This window comes from Stegastes partitus, unplaced genomic scaffold (assembly GCF_000690725.1).
Source record: "Stegastes partitus isolate 25-593 unplaced genomic scaffold, Stegastes_partitus-1.0.2 Scaffold34, whole genome shotgun sequence".
Taxonomy (NCBI): domain Eukaryota; kingdom Metazoa; phylum Chordata; class Actinopteri; family Pomacentridae; genus Stegastes; species Stegastes partitus.
The window spans coordinates 847,338-867,075 of record NW_007577765.1 but is presented as its reverse complement, the minus strand read 5'-3'; the positions used below and the strand labels follow the sequence as shown (position 1 = coordinate 867,075).

General features: G+C 41.5%; 1 protein-coding gene across 1 annotated transcript in view; it reads left to right on the top strand.

The window, feature by feature from the left end:
- The window catches only part of atxn1a (ataxin 1a), a 101,270-nt gene that overhangs the window by 28,939 nt on the left and 52,593 nt on the right, over positions 1–19,738 (top strand). Inside the window, exon 2 of the mRNA XM_008301081.1 lies at positions 5,624–5,811. The gene's annotated coding sequence lies outside the window, so the exon portion shown is untranslated. The remainder of the gene's footprint in view (positions 1–5,623; positions 5,812–19,738) is intronic.

Here is a 19,738-nt window from a genome sequence, read left to right as displayed (position 1 = left end):
GTGTGTGTGTATTTATTTGTGTTTCAACTTTTTCACCACATGTAGACCAATGAAACAGACAGGCGAGGTGAATCCAGGTGAAAGTTCTGTCCCAGATTGATTTAACCTCTCCAAATTGACCAGAGACAGATGTTGATTTATGGGATGAGACAGGTTAACAGAGGATTTGAACATATGTGGTGATGCAAAATGAGGACATTGTTGTATACTTTGGCTAACCTTTTAAACTCATTCTTGTTTCTGGACAGGTTTTGTTTTTTGGTGTGGTCTCATTTTTACTCTCTGTGGACTCCTATTTCATTGCAATATTAAGTCCTGCACTTCTGTGGAAACGGCACCACCTTCACTAGAAGTAGAGATAACTCAGAAATGTCTCATGTGAAATATGACACCGTAGAATGCCATAAAATTATATGAAAAACAGAAGTTTCTCTTTCTGTTTTCAGCCTGGATTTGAACATTGTCAGACTTGAGGCCTGTCTCACATCTTCTGAAATCCAGATTTTAGCTGCATAAAGCTGGAACACAGCCTCACTGTGTTTAGTCCTGACTCTGGGCGCCAGCAGGAGACCCCTCCCTGAGGTTCTCAGAGCCTGAGATGGCTCATATGGCACTAACATGTTAGAGATGTACTTTGGTGCTGGACCATGAAGAGACTTGTACACAAGCAAAGCTGTTTTAATGTCAATTCTCTGAGTGACAGGAAGCCAGTGCAGAGACCTGAGCACTGGACAAGTATTGTCGTACTTCCTGGTTCGAGTCAGGACTCGAGCGGTGACTGTACATACTATAGTGATTTTACTATTTACACTTTCAGTTTGATTCCACCCTCGACTGCTACCTGCTCTGTAGTTTTGCAGAGTTCATCTGAATATTCTCTGAAGTTTTGCCATGTGACTGTTTGTCTCAGCTGGGTCACCAATGGGCTCATGTTTGCACCAAAGAGTACAGAATTTAATTAGTTATTATCTTTCTCTCTCTGGATAGTTAAACGGTTAACCTATTAAATTAATTTTTGAAATTTTCATTGACTTTCACTTCACTCATTTTAAAACAAGTAAAGTAGAATAAAGGGATTTTTACCTTATTGCTCAGTTTCCTGATGGAAAACCTCCTCAGAGATGATGCTTTCAAGCACACTATCTGAAAGTAGATAAGAATTACATACTTTACTTGGGCTGCAAGGTGGAGCAGTGGTTAGCACCGTTGCCTCGCAGCAAGAAGGTCACCGGTTCACATCCCGGTGAGGACACCCGGGATCTTTCTGCGTGGACTTTGCATGTTCTCCCCGTGGGTTCTCCGGCTTCCTCCCACAAGTCCAAAAACATATTGAGGTTAATTGGTGATTCTAAATTGTCCGTAGGTGTGAATGTGAGTGTGCTTGGTTGTCTGTCTCTAAGTGTAGCCCTGTGATAGACTGGTGACCTGTCCAGGGTGTCCCCTGCCTTCACCCTGAGTCAGCTGGGATAGACTCCAGCCCCCCATTACCCCAATGAGGATTAAGTGGTGTATAGATAATGGATGGACATTCTTTACTTTTTTCAGTGAGTTCTGGAGTTCAGAGAGTTAAAAGTAGATCAGGACACATGTGGACTGAATGCCGAACATTTTAGACCACATCTTCTATTCACTTCACACACATAGTTAGCAGCCTGTTCCTGGTCCCTGTTGCAAACGTTTCACACTTCAAGATGTAAATAGAGTAGAGGACTATACTTGCACAGTTTGGTGGTTAAAGGTCAGGAACGTGTTGTGTTATTTTGTCGCTGTAGTCAAGTCACTACAATCAAAGTTCCAGTGAAAGTAACTTAATTATCCTTAACGCTGTTGGCCCAAAAGCAGTGAGTATCTAAAACTATACAGTACATGAAGATGGGGTTGGACGTCTTATCATTGTTTACTGATTCTTCTACTTTATTCGTCACATTGTTTTTGATTTGAATGCAAATGTTGACAGTTTTAGAATATTAAAACCGAGGGTGAAAGACTTGTGCGGCTGATATCCAACCTTAAATGAAAGGCACTGGAGATAATAATCCACTGTGTACTTGTTGAAAATGTCAAGCGTGTCTAAAGCTCCATCAAATGTATCTGCTGATAAGTAATAAATGTGTACATATATTTATATTTATATATAAATGTACACTGAAGCAAATAGCATGACAGTCACAAGTCAGGGGTTGTAAAGCAGATGAGGAGCTGATCTTGTGTTTATCAAGCAGACTGTGACAGACAACAATGCACGCTCTCAGAGGCTCTTCACAAATAGTAAGTCAGACAATTAGTGTGTCGTCTTTGGAAACCGGTTAATCAATTTAATCTTAGTGTCTGCATATTCTTTTGCTTTTTTTGTGCTTTTTCTGCTGTTGTAGGTTTATGAGTGCGCCTCTGCATACTGCACATGTGCGTACCAGGTGTTTTCACACGCCTGCATGCTCGTGTGTGCGTGTATATTTGTTGAAGTTTGTGTCAACTCAGTACAAACAAGGAAAAAAAAGTGTGCTTCAGTATCAGTTTCTGTCCCCGGGGCCTGGTTGTCACATGATCAACTGACCTGATTTTACGTTGCCAAGGCGATGCGTCGTCTCAGCATTGAACTTAATGCTCAGCTCTGCCCTGTGACCTTGGGACATGCCTTTGTCGCTGTGGTAACAGCCTCCGGGGTTGCTGAAAATGAGAGGAGCGCACTGGATGGGTGCTCTAAGTGTTTTTCTCTGTGCTTGTGCATCAAATTAGGCACTATGGCTTATTTTGTTTGGTCAGGGAACATTAACTCACTCCTTTTCACCAACATCCCGCGACATAGTCATAAAGTTAAGTTAGCGCTGATATGTTTTCAGTGTCTTAAAATGAAAATGATCTTTTGATTTCGGGAAGAAATAATCTCCTTTCATACTAACCTGCCTGGAAACTAATATCATATGACCATGCGTGTGCACTGGAAAGAAGCAGGGTCGGTTGCTTAGTTGTAAATAAATGTGATGACATTGATTTATCCCCAAATCACTCCTGGACGCTGCCACCCAGAACCACTGGGTTATTTGTGGACCCCAACTACCAACCTGCACCAGTAGAAAGAAGGAACTACGAATATGATTACTAAAGAACATACTGCTCAACCTAACAAGTAGAACACAGCCACAGTGATGGAAAACATAGATTGGGAGTCATTGATAGGGACGTGACGAATCAGGGAAGGAACAAGGAGTGACTGATAAGACCCACGGGTGTCTGCGTCATCGTTTCTCAAAGTCTCTTCCCTTCTGGAATTAAACAGAAGTCAGAAGTGTTTCCAGAGGTTTTCTTATAGGGCAGAATGGTGTGGACACATGTAAACTGAAAACGTATTAGAGTGGATGTAGCTTCATAATCTCACCTGGGGGCTTGACAATACAGTAATATTCTTTTTGAGATTATGATGGAGTAACACTCAGGTAGTTGGAGATTAACTGCTTTGTACAGTAGGTCTAAACAGATGTTGTTTTTTTCGGTTCTTTAAGTGTTTAATGTATGGGGATTAAAATAGCATTTGCTTTCCTTAAGGATGTAAATGCAGAGAAGAAAAGGAGAAGTGTGATGCTCTCAGTATTGTTTTAGTCATTACAGGACACAAATACGTTGTAATAATGTTGTTATAAAGCTGTTAAACTGTCACAATGGAACTTAATGGAGCTCCGTGAGACCAGTGTGTACTCGGTGCCATATTTGGTGACTGTGGATCGGTGCTTTAAGAGAAAAAGCATGGACCATTTGTGGTGCAAAATTGCTTACAACTCTGTTATTAGGCTACGCACGAGCCAAACAATGAGGGAACCAGCACACAAACTAATTTTTGTTTCCACAAAAATACTCGTTTTATTACCAGCTTTCCATTTCATCATAATAGCTCTCAGCTTACCGGAGGCATTTGGTCAAAGTGAAACATTGCCCTCACCGGAAAAGTGAGCCAAATTCATGAAAGAGCCCTAAATGGCTCCAAATAGCTATGTTTTTGTTAAAGAAAAAAAAAAAAAGTAGAGGACACAAGCCTCAAACCAGTGTCTCATGTGGGTAAACAAAGCGTGGTTGCCATGCTGATGGGGCGTCGGTGTATAAATAGCATGTGTGTTTGTTCTCAATAGTCTTAAGAGAGCGAGACAGAGAAACTGAAGAGCAGGGAGCGGGTGATCGTTACTGTCTGAAATCACAGGCACAGACGTTTACGAACACACACGGTTCGAGCTTTACAGACTCAAATGTAGGTCAAGAAGAACAACTAATACTATCAAGGATGAAGGGTGCGTGCGTATATATTCTGTCAAGAGCAGCCAGTGTTCACAATTATTATACAGCCAAAGCCAACAGGTTACTCGTATGAATGTGCGAAACCCACATTTGCTGTTACTGCTCAAGACAAGTGTAGAATTTTATGGTAATAGCAACACAACACTGTACTTAACGCCTCACTAATGGTGAATCTGTGAGTGTGTTTGTTTTTAATGTGTCTTTTGTGAATTCAATTTAGGTCAGTGCTGAAAGATTAGCTTCTGCCTTCTCGCTTATTTTTTAGAAATAACTTAAAGAATGTTGAACAATGCAGGTGATGAGTTGAACATGTTGTTTCTGAGGATCTCCTGTCATGGTGTGTTCATATTTCTTTTTAAGTACAACCGCCATTAACCCTGTGAACCTCAAAACCTGCTGGCGGGTTAAAAAAACACGCTGTCCTTAAAAAAACATCCAGAATAACACCATTTATCACAGCGAGAAACTGTAAAAACAGAGTCTTTGGATTTTGCAGCAATCATGTGTGATGAGCGCTTTAGTCGAATAAATCCACCAAAATTAACCAACTCTAAACTTAAAGTCACAAAATTATTTTATCCCAATTAACCGTTTGCTATGGAGTACTGAGAGTGCCAAATGACAAAAATAAATCAATGCAAGGATAATGAAATAAAAGTGGAAATAAAAAGAAGAATAAAATAAAATAAAAAATAAATAATGTGGCAATATAAAGCAATATTAATCAAAAATGAATCAATAGAAGAAAAGGCTAATAGTAGTAGAAATATAAAGACAAATAAATAAAATAATAAAAATAATACTATTTTTTGTTTTTGTTTTTATTTTTTTTATTTTTTAAATTTGTACATTTTTTATTCATCTGTTTGAATTATTTTTTTAATTAATTAATTTTTTAAATAATTTCTCTCATTTTTATTTTTATTTATTTTTTTATAATGTCACTTTAAAAGCAAAGGAAATATGCTCTGAAAAACGACATGGTTGTGCTGTTTCCCCGGAGGTACAGGAGTTTATATTGCAGTGAGAAATGAACCCACAGTGAGTAAAAATGTGACAGGAAATGTAAACCCCTCGACACTGCTTGGAGCACAGAGGGTTAAACCTGACAGCAAACCATTTGGTGGAAAATAACACTTGGCTGAAGGTTAAGTTGATGATTGTAATTGCATAGCATGGAATTTTGGTTATTATACAGCAATAATTGAGCTAGAAAGAGCGATATCTGAGTTCTCAGCAATCATATCGGGGTAATACTGTTGCCTGTTGATGTGTGGAAGAGAGTAAAGAGCACTTTGAACATGATGCTAACGTTCTGTCTCCCCGTGTGTCTCTGTAGTGAATGGTGACCACACCTGCAGACAGACAGACGTGAACAGACGGCGCAGACATCTGGGACGCTTCCCTCCCGTCGGTGCAGAGATCCAGACTTCACATCAGGAAGTGCAGCTCCAGTCAGTTGTCAGCTCTCGGCTGAGCAGAGGGCTCCACCTACTCCACCCAAGTAGCTCTGCCTCCTCTGCTCAGGTAGGACTCCAGAGCAAGCAGGAGACTTCTGCCTTTTGCCTTTTGTCTGTGGTGGGTCTCGGCCAGTTTGTAGACGGACTGCGGTGCAGATTGTTTGTTGTGTAAATGCAAAGTCAAGCACAGTCTTTCATGATAAGGATAGGGTTCTCTCTTAAGAGGCATCCGTTTGGTAGCCATAGTAACGATTATGCCTCAGCATTTGATTGGTGGAATTTACTCCGATGGATTAAAATGTGAAAAGATGCTAAATCAGTGTTTTGTCTTATTAGAAAGCAGGTGAAACATAGCAGCCACACACTAACTTTTCATATTACTCAGGGTTCTCACCAGCGTTCTAACAGAGCAACGACCCGTTACGCTGCTGCCTGAAAACATTACACTGCAAATTGGGGCCGATACGTTGTTTTTGAGGGTATGTTGCGGGAAAATGATAATTTCTTTAGGTTGATTGTACCTGTTAGCAGGAAAGACGATGTTAGAGAAACTGCTTGTTGTTAAATATTTGCCTGAATACATGCAAGTTAGCCAGGAAGTGTCGCTAAGACATCCGCCTGCTACGCTGGTGAGAACCCTGTGACTGTGTAAAAAGTCTATTTCTCATAGTTGGTCATTGTTCGTTCGTACACACACCGTCAAATTGCGGTCTCAAGTAATGATACTCAACCTTTTTTCATTTAGTGAGCACATTCCTGCCACAGTAGAGAAGATAAACACATGAGATGCAGGCTAAGGACACCGAGGTGCTTGTTCTACTATGTGTTTTTATGTTCTGGGCCAAACTGCAGGTGTGAGAGATGATAACAAATAGGACTCACGTGACTCTTGTAATTACAGCAATGTCAGTTTTGTCTCTAGTGCACTTCTAATGCAGCGTAGTCATAAGAACCGAGGTGCTTAGTTGTGTTTGGAGTCTACTATATGTGTGTTTCTGTGGCCCAGTGGATAACCTACAGCTTGTCTAAACTCCTCATGCAATTTGATGTCTGATGTTCTTGTTCTCATTCTTCACTTCGACCTTCCCACCACGACATCTTTTCAGCTCAGTTCTCACCCGAATTCGTCCCCTCTCCCCTCTAACCCTCCGCCTCTCCCCTCCATTCTCCAACTGCCTCCTCTTATGCTCCTCTCCGTATCCTCGCCCTCCACCGTGTCTACTGAAGCTCCTCCGTCAGTCCTTTATCTCCGTCTCACCAGCTGTACGTCGAAGCTTCGTTCTATCCTATGAGGGATAGTAGAGTGAATAGAGGGGCTTTGCTGAAAGAGGAGTGAGAGAGCCAATCCCTGCCTTTCGTCTCATTGAGAGCGTCTCCTCTTCCTCTCCTCTCTTCTCCTCTCCTCTCCTCTCCTCGATGAAGATGTATTCCAAGACTGAATAGTAAGGACAGGATTTTTGGCAGTGGTTTCAATGAAGCTAAAGACATTCAGAAGTTTAATTAGGTCAAAAAAGAGACAAGTATGACTGTCTTCAGAGTCTCATCGTAGCTGAACACTGCCTGCTTTTGACTAAATAGTTTTTTCTTTTTTGTTTATTGCCCCTCAGCTATATACAGTTGTACTTGACTCACCAACAGCATCGTTAGACTTTGCTGTGAGGTACTTCACGGTGCTGAGGGACTTGCTTCATAACTCTACAAATATGTTTTGAAGTACAGACTAATTAGTTTATTAAATTATGGTTGTACCAATTCAGAGAGGAGCAGCGAGGAGGGGGAGTGAAGTGAGGAGAGCTGCTGAGAGAAAGGATAAAGGAAAGGTAAGATGAAGATGAAACGAAGTAGATAATTAAGTAAAAATGCTGAATATAAAGTATCCTCACTGCATATATTTCTCCGAGATTCAACTTCTCCCTGCTCTCTCTATATCGTCTCTCTCTCTCTCTCTCTGTCTTGCTTTCTTTCTTCAGCCATCAGTCTTCCTGAATGGAAATTACACATTTCACTCCCTCCTGCTTTTCTATGCTTTCTCTGTCTTGTGTAAATCCACACTTGACAGTTGCCTTTTCTCTGAGCAGAAATTCTCAGAAACGAGCAGATGGAAGGGTGACAGTCTAAAAGCTCAAACAATTCGACTGGGCGGCAAGTCAACGCATAGAGTCTGTCTGGAAAAACCGTATGGAAGTCGGAGATGGCGAGTCAGATTCAGAATAAGTCAGAATATGCGGTATAGACCGTGTGAGATTTGAGTTAAAGTGTTTGACACATGCCCGAGGTTGTATCCTGCGTGACTCAGACTGAGTTCAACAGCAGAATACAGTAAACTTGTTGTTAAACGGCTGAACTTGCACGTTGTGGTAGACTTAATGTGAATGTGGTGTTGTTATTAGGATGGCACTGCAGTCGTCCTCAGGTGTATTCATACTCTTCCATTAAAGAAAAGGCAAAATTAGCAATAGTCACTCAAATAACTAGAAACTGAAAAAAGTAATAATAAATAAAAATGTGCTAAATTATTACTTAGTGAAATAAGCATTGCTTTTGAATTGTGGTTAAAAAGAAAAAAAAAAACATAACTGTCCTGGACCAATTAGAGCACTTTGCTGATGAGCAGTGAAATCCAAACACCTGTCAACAGGTGCAGAAGTCTGATGGAGAGTCACAGAAAACACTTGATTGCAGTGATTGGCTCAAAGGGTTGTTCATCTAAATATTAGTTTATGGGTCCCATCATGCTTTTATGTTTTTTTTTTGTTTTTGTTTTTAAATATTTCTGTTGAACCACAATTCAAAAGCAATGTCATGATTTTCATTACATTTTAATTTATTATTACTTTTGTCAATTTCAACTTATTTCAGTTACAGCTGTTTTTTCCTTCTTCAATGGGAGGGAATGAATACATCTTAGGACAACTGTATGTGGTGTCACCATGGGTCCATGTTGAACCTACTCCAGCTGAAACACAAGCATTATCTATCCATCCATCCATCCATCCATCCATCCATCGCTTCCTCACTAGGGTCACGGGGGGCTGGAGTCTATCCCAGCTGACTCAGGGTGAAGGCAGAGGACACCCTGGACAGGTCACCAGTCTATCACAGGGCTACAGAGACAGACAACCAAGCACACTCACATTCACACATACGGACAATTTTATAATCACCAATTAACCTCAACATGTTTTTGGACTGTGTGGGAGGAAGCCTGCACAGGGAGAACATGCAGAAAAATCCCGGGTGTCTTCACTGGGACGCGAACCAGCAACCTTCTAGCTGCGAGGCAACAGTGCTAACCACCAAGCCACCTTGCAGAACCACACAGGCATTAGAAGCAATAAATGCTGTTTAACCTTTGGACCCCCTGGCAGTTTCTGAACATTTTTGGCTCCTGTCACATCTTAACTTGCTACAGGCTCATTTTTTACCTGCAATTTAAATTCCTGTACATCTGTAGAAACAGTACAACAATGACTAGAAGCTGAGAGAACTAAAAAAACGTCTTCTGTGCAGTGAAACAAAGTCATGATGCAAAAGAAGAAGACAGAAATAAACAAAATTTGAATTATTTATTGTAACAAAATTGAAAAAACCTTCGATCACTATGTGCACCTTTTCCCCAATCTCCCCACAGGTGTTTCCAATACCACAGTTTAGACCAGTTCAGCCGAAAAGTTGGAGAATTTTTTGGTTACGTGACGGCCGGTTGCAGATGAGTCATTCGTGACTTCTTCTCGGTCGCACCAAGGAGAGCGGAATTTTTTTAGTTTTTTACAGAATGTGGTAACTTTAAACGGTTTAGACACGAGTGGGGTTTTTTAGGAGTTAAGTCATTGACGAGAGAAGGACTTTAAATAAATATTTAAAATGGATAGTTTGGGTTTAGTTTAGCACGAAATGGAAAACAAGAGGAAGAAAAGAGATAAGCGAGAGTAACATAAAACCCAAAGCATATTCTCACAGCAATTGGGTATTCATCTCTGAGCGCTTCTTAACAATTTCTATATATTTTACTAGTTTCAAGGATAGAGCTGTTTAATTGGGGACTTACTATAGAGAAAGTCAATTCCTTATATTTGGGACAAAAAAGGAAATTATCGACCGCTATTATAAAGGTTTGGCAAAAAAGATAATAATAAGTGGAACAATTTTTTTTAAAGTCTGCGTTTTCATTGCCAGATGTCTTTTGTACTATTCAGAACATCGTCAGTTTATACAAATTCAGAACAAAATCATCCTTCTGTCTACAGCACTGGAAGCTTTGTATTGATCCACTCATTACGTTCCTCACATTACCAGTTGGCTGTAACTTTAAATTCAGATCATCCTCGGGGCTTGTTAGCAAAATGGGCTCGACTTTGATTTTATTATTGCACAACTGAAAGACATCTTCTATGCCAAGAGAAAGGGTATAAACTTATTTATGTCTTGTAGGAGAAGTCTGACAGCTTTTATATGAATTCAATCAATTTTCAGAGATTGATTTTTTATTTTTTTTTAATTTTTCTTTTTTTTTTGTTCATTTGAAAACTGAAATTACTCCCACCCACTCTCTCATGGTTCGACTCAATGCGGCCCTGCAGCAACGGCTCACAGTAATCTCAGAGATGTCAAATTACTAATTAACCCAGCGTTGCTTTTTAGAATAAAGCTTCACAGGAGCTCATAGATATCCAGCGATGCCAGGGGCCCGGCGCTCCGTGAATGCGCGATATAAAATAAACTAACAAAAGGGATTTTTGCTTGACATATGCAGTAGTTTGATCACAGGTTAACACCGAGAACGTTTCAGTAGATTCAGGAAAGTGCTCCACTTAAACTGCTAAAGGCTTTTTTCAAGGTGGGTTCTCTGTAGTAGGGAACATGCTACAAACGTCGCTGCCTTGAGAGGGTTAAGTACATGGAGAGGTCATCCCTTTTCTCTCTCTCTCTCTCTCTCTCTGTGTGTGTGAGCATGGATTTCCCCTTCTCTGTTTTCTTGTAATAGCTGCGCTCTGCTTTATTTGATCTGGGCCCCCGCTCTCATAGTAGGATTGAATTGGGTTTGGAGAGCAAGGGAAACACACACTCTAACACACACACACACCTGAGACTGCCAACTGCAACAGCAGCTGCCCCGAATGAAAGGAAAGGACGGAGGGAGAACAGAGAAGATGAGCTAATAGCTATTAAGAGACAAGTCAGAATAGGGGAATGACCAGGCGTGAGGTAACTTTATCCTACAATGGGAGCATCCTCTTTTACTCGCTAGTGGACAGACGAGGATGATAAACTAATTAAAACAAAGCACGTCACAGATTTTCTTTGCCATCTTTCCTTCTCTTTTTCTGCCTGTCTCTCCCTCCCCACTCCCTCCTGAGTTTCTCGCTCAATCTCTCTTTTGTCTCGCTGTCTTTACTTGTCATGGCACGGCTCCGCACAAAAAAAACTCTCTCCGACACACACACACACAGATACTTTGGCTGTCTCTGCGCACTAAACAATTAGTTAATTACCTTACCCAGTGTCGCTGAGTTCATCCAGACTGCCGGTTGTGGCTGAATTACTAAAAGGGAGAGGAGGCAGAGAAATGAAGCGTGGAGGAATGAATGAAAAAGTGAGATATCCTCAGTAGATTGAACGCTCTCATCCAGAGAGGAGGAAGGAACACAATGAAAGTGAATTTGAACAAAATTTATTTTTAATGTTTCCACCAAAGCCATTCTTTTTGTTTTGGGGGGGGTAAAAAAAAAAAATCTCACAAAACACATCTCCTTTGTAAAGACATTTGTAAGGAAATTTCACAAACATGTTTGAATGTTAGAAAATAAACCTTTTTTTTTTTTTCCCAGCAGCAGTAGCAGCAGCAGCAGCTGATGAAATCATAAAAGGGACTTTCAGGAGGGGAAAAATGCTGTCTGTGTGCTAAATAAATCATAAAATAAAAACCAGTTGAAGTATAAAAACCGTTGTACAGTAAACTCCAGCAGCAGCTCATTATGTCTCATATAGCAGAATGCTGTTCATACAGGAGGGATGTCGAAGTCGGGCCGTGTGATCGTACAGGAGGTCCGATGGCTTCCCCCTCAGGAGCTAATCAGCTAGTCAGCGTAACCACTGTGCTCCATTACTGCGTCCTCATAAACATCACCGTGTGTCTTTCAAGAAGCGTGTTGCATGTCAGCATGTTTGTTGTGTTAATACAGCACACGCTTTCATCTATACATGTCCCTGTGTGTGTGTGCACAGCAGAGAGAGAGAGAGGCACACCATGAAGTAACATGCTGGATACATATGTAAGTGAAATGTCATTTGGAGCTGTGGGGTATTGACTGCAATTCGCCCATCAGCGTGGAAAAAACATGTTGCTCTAGGTCATAACTAATGAACCATACGTGCGCTGGAACATTCAGAGGGAACGAGGGTGAACGCCTGCATCTCCATGTTGCGTGGCTTAATGTGTCTAAGCGCTTAAATTTGTATTTAAGAGCAGATAAGAGTTGTATTTTTGGAAAGTAAGACGTCAGTGTGTGTGTGTGTAAATCTGTTCTGTGTGGGTGCCATCATTCACATAAGTGTGCTAGTCTGCCTTTGTGTGACTAATCCACCGTCCTTCCTAACTCGGACCCACTTTTGTTGCTCTTTTCTTTGTTTCCTCTTGATTCCCTTCTGCTTTATAGCATTAAGCAGTGAGTAATGATGGCTGACATCATCTCTGGCTGGGCTAGTGCTGACTAATTGGCCAGAGCGATCTGATTGCATTAGATGTTATTCCTTCAGGGTATTCCCTGTCCTCCGCCCCCGCTTTGAAAGATATCCCTCATTGTTTGCATGGAGCAACATATTGCTTCTGTGAGGCATTTGTTTTGGGCTTTATTGTATTCGTAGTAGCACGAAACAAACTCCAATGGTTGTAAGCAGCTTGTGAAATTAGCATGTTTGATTTATGGCTCGTGTGTTTTAACCTGAAAAGGGAATAATGTTAAAAGCTGCGATTGCTGTCGAGCCTTGACTGGTCTTGTTAATTGCTATCATCTAAAATGCACGTCTCCGGATACCTCGAGGATATTACAAATGCGCTACGGGGACGCTAATATACCGCTGAAATGTCTTTGGTTATTGTGTGGATGCTCTGGGTGCTCGTGCGAGAAAGCAATAACGGTTGAAAAATGAAGTTGCGCTTTAGATTTACTAACAGTCATAAGAGGCTTTTTCCTGCGCTCATCTCTCTTCGCCTCGCTCCCCGTATTTCTCTGTCTTCTCCCTTTCACACAGCCTGCTCTCAGAGCCACCTTTTCAAGTGAGGTAAAATGATTATAGTAATGGATGCCCCCCTACTCCAACCTCTCTCCTGCTCTCCTTCACAGTCGCCACTCTGTACATTCTGTTCTGTACATTAGCGCGGCCCCTGGGATGCCCTCGCTCTCTGCGGCTTAATGCAATCACACCTCTGGTTTAAGTGCACCGTAAGAGATATAGACAATTGAGAGGAGCGATGAGAACCAGGGAGGAAGATGCAGGTGGGTGGCGACTGACAGGAGTGATCACATCATAGGATGATAATTACCTGCAGACAGGATTGAAAAAGTCATGCAAATTAGATAATTTACAGGTTTTGCTGCCAGTCATGCGGTAGGTGTATACTTTTCTTGGCTCAAATGTCATCCGTAGGATCGTGGAACTAATAATTTCCTCTTTGCCTTCACTGTATTTTGACTGTCATGGCTTTCGAGGCCGGTGCGCCTGGAACATCACGACAGACCGATGCACTGCAATGTGCTTTCAAAGGTACAAACATGAAAGGTCACATCTCTACAACTAAAAGCAATTAGGTACAACAAGAATAGTTCTTCGATTTCAGCTCCAAATCAAACTTTCATTTATTTTCACGTTTGAAAAAAAGGATGAAACAAAAAGAACAAAAGAAGAGCAAACGGTCCCTCAGCTCAAAAAGCAACAAAGAGAAGCGGTTAGTATTGTCAGCTATTTTTATGGATCGTATGCCTGGGTGTTCTGAAATAGTCAGAAGTTCATGATGACAAACACTTTTCCCCAGGAGGAGTCGAGCTCAGTTCAGCAACTTCAGCTTTTAGTGAGATGAATGGGGATGGCCTTTGTGGTGCCTGGGAAGTCCTTATGCTGAGACCTATAGAGAGTTTATTGCTTTTACAACTAGGCTGTATGATAAAGTGCCATCTTTCTCACCACCCACTCACTCCCACCTACCGTTTTCTCTCCATATCTCACTGTCTCTCTCTGTGTTACTCCGGCTCTGAGCCTTGTTGCCTTTGTTATCTTGTTCTTTTTTTTCCTTTTTTTTTTCTCTCTCACCTCTTTGTCAACTTTCCTTTCATTTTTCCTCCCTTTCATCTTTCTATGTGTCCTTATTTGTCTGTCAGTTTCCCTCTGCTTTTCCCTGCACGGCTCTCTCTTACACGCTGTCGTTGACTTTGCCACACTTTCCTCTTGTTTCCCCCCCCGAAACCCTTTTCTTCCCCTCGTGCCTCCCTTCGCTTTAATCGCTAACCGCAGCGCTGTTAACATTAGCCACTGCTGTATTTTTTTTCTCTCGCTTGCGTTTATTGTTGATTTTCCTTTTCTTAAGCGTGACACTCAATGGTCAGACACTTTTTTAATTGGCAAACAGGTTGGCAAGTTGCTATCGATCCGATGCTGTATGATACTCGAGCGGTTATGTCCAATCACGACCTCCCAGCGTCTGTGATAATTACCTTCAGAAACAGTCCGGTGAAGCTGATTGTGGTTCTATATATATATATATATATATACAGTGTTTTATATATAGATATATTCCTTAGTGACTTTCCAAGAGCAGCAGGATTTGTTCTTTACAGGAGCACGCTTATCTCCTGTAAAGATCTCTGCCATGGAACACAAAGGAAAACAAAAGTTTTCCTGTGGGATAGACCGTATAAAAACATCAAACCATTCCTCTTGTTCTGTATAGCGTTGTTTATACCAACCCATCACAAAATTGTCGGCTGGGCCTGAACGGGGAGCGCTGATGGATGGCCACTTACCAGTATTCCTATATGTACTCCACACTTACGCTGCTGTGTTCAATCCTTTTATGTGTGGAGAGGTGGAGGCTAATAGCCCATTGAGCTAAACTAGTTTTCCTTCACTTCGGGGAGTGCAGTGAACTTGGGGCCCTGTGGTTTCCTGAATAGTGTAACAATGGCACACAGGCTTTGGTTGAGGAATTTTAATGGAATAGTGCGGGGTGATAGTCAGCAGACAGCGTTCAACGTGGCCACCTGAGACGTGTTCGGGTTTAGAGTGAATGCTACGCCCCCAATCAACCGCTACCAGCTGGACCTTGTGGAAAAACGCTGATTTCCTGCAGAAACTTGTGCTCTTGCTTGAACCTCGATGGGAACAGCACAACCATGGCTAGAAATAGAGAGAACTCAAAATTTCTTCTGTGCAGTATGACACAGTTGTAATTAGGGATGGGTATCGTTAAGATTTTAACGGTACGACTACTTTTGCTTATCGGTTTTGTTTGTTTGGTTTTCGTTCCTATTAAAGATTTTTTTGTTGGCCTTTTTTGGCTTTATTGGATAGGACAGAGAGAGAGACAGGAAAGTGGGGGAGAAGAATGGGGGAAAGACCTGCAGCAAAGGGTCATGAGCGGGACTCAAACCCATGACCGCTGCATTGGGGATTGTGTACATGGGACACCAGCTCAACCACGTGAGCTGTAGCGGCGCCCTTGTTGGTTTTCTAAAGAGAGAAAAAAACTAAACAGAATAAAGATTGCTTTATTTTCTCATACATAATTCATAAGAAATAACATTTACATGGGATGATCAGAGCACTGTGGACAGGATCACAGGTTTTAATCACAAAATAAGATATTCTGCATCATGCTTCATTAAACTGTCCAACGAAAGCTCCACCTTGAACAGATGTTAAGTAAATGTCATCACATTGTGTCGATAAAACCTGTTTCCCTCTTCACTTTTAAGTATAAAATTAATTTGACAGCATTTTTACTGAGTGATTTACTAAAGAAAGCCGTTGAAGTGCTTCTTCAACCACCGACATTCAGTCAGAGAAACAGTGAAAATCAAGTAAGACAGAGTTTGTCTGAATCACTGAATCCTGCTGCTCTGAAAGAAAAACTGAAATTCTGAACGACCATCCAGATGATGCTCTGAATTTCAGGCTGAATTTCTAACCGCAGACAGTTAAGCAAACGTCTGGAGAGACTAGTTTTTAATCATTAGCCCATGTTGGTGTAGTTTAGTTAACGCAGTGTTCGGGCTGTCGGCAAACATAGCGTTCCTGGTTAGTGATGAATTACGAGCTCAGAGGTCAAACTGTGCTTTTCTTTATCGGTACAAGATGAACGTTTACTGAATGTTTCAGCAGATTGTGGTGTTTGTGCTGTGACATGTAAACGACTCGTTGCTTTTGTGGGAATTAACATTTTCTGCAACAGCTGTAGAAATTTGAATCCTACTTCTACCTTCATCACCTGTGTGTTGGAGCTGCAGGTTAAACAGAGCTGCTCCGCCTTGAACACACCTGGTGGTCTGTCTGTCAGAGCTATGGTCTCAGACAGACAGAAAACACTGTTTAGGATTTGGAAAACAAAAATGCATCATAGACACATCGGACACGTCTTACAGTGATGAGCTAGAGGTGCAACACAACCATCTTGTTGCTTTCTAAAGTACCGATAACAGAGCCATGAACATTCGAGCTTCTCGATCCTCTGGTATTTAAACATTTTGGCCAGTTCTAAGATGCAATTCACAGTTTCGTGCTTTTGCGTACTTACTGCAAGGGGTTTGTTTTTGGAGGATTTTTAAATGAGAAATGAAGATTAAAATGATGTTGTATTTAGTTATTTTTCCAGATGAAAATAAAGCATGACAAATTTGAGGAAAGTTGGAAAGTTCCTTCCAAAGGAAAATGGTGTAACTTTGGCGATTTAAAAAAAAAAAAGATAAATAAAATAAAAAAATCCAGTGGATAGGTTTTGGGATCAGACAGTTTACAATCATTAGTACATATTTTATACCACAGTCCTGAACTGAGCGCAGCAGATAGAGCCAGTTTTGCTAGCTGTCATCACCAGACTATGGAGCGATCACTTCTCAGAAAAAGTATCCCATCTCAAGACTTCGGCCAACAGGTGATGTCTTTATGTGGGTCACCTGAAAGTCTGACACCTTCAACTGAGAAATCCCAGTTCCAACAGAGCCTCTAGTTCACAACAGGCTTTAGAAACCTCAGCCTGACTTTCTGTAGTGTGGATTTCAGTGACAAACCCAACGTGCAGTATCTACATTGTGTTCGTTTTTCAGAAACGTTTGCACACGAAAGCTTAAAACCAGTTTAGATACATTTGGAAACACACTTATCACACCAACAAACCCTGAGAGCTGTCTCAACCTGAGGAATAAGAACTACGGGGCCAAACGAAAGCGTCGAGCGAGTCAAAAACCGAAAAAAAAAGCTTTCCGTCTGCCTGTTTATCGAGGTCCTCCGCTCGTTTCAGTACTATGGACAGCGCCGCTTACATCCCCTAATTTAGTCATACGAATTTCTCCATTTCACAGTACTAACGCCTACTTGCTGCGCTGTGGGGCTGACAGTAATCATATGCGAAAAATATCTAGACACCAGAAAGCATTAAACAGCTTGTCAGCACAAAGTGCATCCACCAGGAGAGGTTTTGATAGTGACGAAAGGCTGTTTGCATACAGTTTATGAGCGATCAAGGTGTTTGCGTTGGGTTGCTGTGAGATAAATGTCCCAGTGCTATTGTGTGTGTGTGTGGGTTGTGACTCGAGAAGACTGAGAAACGCTGTCCTAGAGCTCCAACAGACGTCTTCAAAGTGTTTCATCCAAAACACAGGCCAGACCCAAAGGTATTGAGTATGTTGTTGTGTAAGACAAAGTGAAGCAGCACCTATGATTGACTTAAGAAGCATCACATGTTGTTGCTCACATACTTAGTGCGGTTATGGGAGTTATTTTTATAATGATTGACTAACTTATTATGACTAATCATTCCAGCTCTACACTTGTCCCCTCATACATTTGTTTATCCGAAAGCGCACATGCAATACCTCCCTGATTCGCCTTCTGAAGATAGATGTTCTGTCCTTTGCATATTTTCATAATTTCGCCTCCAAATAAAATTTCTCTGTTGGACTGAAATCCCCAGACCTCTCACGAATGCATTTGTACGACGCGGCCCCCTCTCAGCAATAATTCAGTGCCGCCGCGCTGCGCTCTGATGGGACTTCCATCCAGTTTTGCGATAGCCTCAGATGGGGGAACGTGCTGCACACATCAGAGCGTGGCACAATGCCGTGAGTCTGCCACTGTACATAACTGTAGGTTGTGTTGACTGGTGCGTGGGCGAGCCGCTCCGACATAAACAGCGAGGGAGGAAAGAACTGCCATAATGTCACACTCGGAAATGCGCGTGAAAAGAAGAGTTTGCGCCGGAAAAAACGGGACAGTCTAATTGTTGTTCCGTTACTAGACTGTCATGAATATAATGGAGGGCCATCACTGTTACTATGAAAAGCAGAATTTTATAATGCTTCTAAAATACCATAATTATAAGTCTGCATTTGTACTGTAAAGTCCTCTGAGAAGACGTGCGTGGATTAATGTAAGCTGTCATCCCTAAAATAATAGAACTATTAGTGTAAATGGTGATGAGAGCACAGCAGACCTCAGACTTGAACCATTAACTTAATTACACTGGTTAGTTATTTACCTGCTAGGGAGAAACGCTCCCTCCCTGATTGTGCTGAGATACCACGCAGAGTTTTCTCACCATGACTGGAGAATAACCTCTGAGCTGTTTGAAGGCACTAGCATGCGCGCGTGTGTGTGTGTGTACAGTACGTGTGTGTCGGCATGTGTGGAGGAGTGTGTGAATGCTGTTTGACAGCAAGCATTACATAACAGAGACGGCTGCTGCTGCTGCTGCTGCTGCAGGTCACCGTGAACGACACACACACTCTGTACATCATTACAAATACCAGCATGTGTCGTAGCCGCACGTACGCACTCACACACACACGCACACACACACACACACACACACACACACACACACACATATACACACACTCAATTCTGTGTGTCTTCTTGCTCTTTCTCACATCTCTTCTCCCTGGCTATTTGACCTGCTGCATATATGCAAAACATATGTATAAATATATGTATTTGTCCCTCTTTTTGGAGCATTTTGGCCTGAAATGACTCAACTCCTGCAAAGTGTTTAGCATGGATTAAAGCATGCATATCATCACATAAATTATGAATGCCTGAGCAAACATGTAGACAAGTTTTGAACTATAGCAAACAACCTACAAACACACAAAACTTTGTCTGTTTTTATGTGCACAACTATTGGCCTGTGTTGCAACACACACATGACCCTGTGCAAAATAATTAGGCACTCCAAATAAAATTCAAATTAAGTCCATAGCTTGTTTTTCTTATCAAGTTACCCTTTAAACTCCAGGCTCCTGTTATATTTTTACTCACTGTGGACTTTATTGCAATATAAAGTCGTGCACCTCTATGGAAACAGCACAAGCACAGTAGAGGAAACTCAAACAATTTTTTTTTTTTTTTGACTTTTTTCCAGATGCCCACATATGTTACCAATGCTGGAAAACAAATGCTATATTCTATATATGTTGTACTTTTATTTCCAATTTGTTCCCACCATTGTCTCCTATCTGCTCTGTGTGAACATCACCTGCAGTTCAGCTAAAAAATCCCAGAATTTTTTCCACATGACTGTTGGTTGCAGCTGATTCACTAATGGCTTCTCTGTGTCACTGGGGAGTCGAGACTGTTTTGATTTTTAACCGAATCTGGCAGACACTAGAAAAACTTCAAATGGAGCGTGTAGAATATCCATCCATCCATCCATCCATCCATCCATCCATCCATCCATCCATCCATCCATCCATCCATCCATCCATCCATCCATCCATCCATCCATCCAT